Raw genomic sequence first — 844 nt, forward strand, 5'->3', positions numbered from 1 at the left:
AAGCTCTATTGAAAAGAACTCATTTCTCCTTGGGTCTCATCACAGTGGCTAGCTTTTTTCTAACTAATATAGTGACCTTGAACGGGCTCTTTTCTTTTCTTTTTTTGTATTTTTTTTTTTTTTTCTGAAGCTGGAAACGAGGAGAGACAGTCAGACAGACTCCCGCATGCGCCCGACTGGGATCCACCCGGCACGCCCACCAGGGGCGACGCTCTGCCCACCAGGGGGCGATGCTCTGCCCCTCCGGGGCGTCGCTCTGCCGCGACCAGAGCCACTCTAGCGCCTGGGGCAGAGGCCAAGGAGCCATCCCCAGCGCCCCGGCCATCTTTGCTCCAATGGAGCCTTGGCTGCGGGAGGGGAAGAGAGAGACAGAGAGAAAGGAGGGGGAGGGGGTGGAGAAGCAAATGGGAGCTTCTCCTATGTGCCCTGGCCGGGAATCGAACCTGGGTCCCCCGCACACCAGGCCGACGCTCTACCGCTGAGCCAACCGGCCAGGGCGAACAGGCTCTTTTCTGAGCCTCAATTTTCTCATCAGTAAAAAAAGGGCTAATAATAATAATACCTATCATGAAGGGCAGCTGTGAGAATTAGATGTCACATCTTAATAGTGCCTGGTACCTAGTGAGCATTCAAAAAGATGGTAACAGTTGTTATTAGAACTTTCCCCCTTTCCACAAAGGCTAAAGGAATGGAACCTGCCCAGGAAATTTCAAAGGCAGGCTGCAATGTAAATGACATTTAGAGAGGGTGTGGCTAATTGTGCTTCTGCCCGCTGAAGACGAAACCATCAGCTTTTGGTCAAAGTTACTGTAGGAATTGCCAGGTGTCTGGATTTGGACTGGCA

This window comes from Saccopteryx leptura, chromosome 5 (genome assembly GCF_036850995.1).
Source record: "Saccopteryx leptura isolate mSacLep1 chromosome 5, mSacLep1_pri_phased_curated, whole genome shotgun sequence".
NCBI classification, from domain to species: domain Eukaryota; kingdom Metazoa; phylum Chordata; class Mammalia; order Chiroptera; family Emballonuridae; genus Saccopteryx; species Saccopteryx leptura.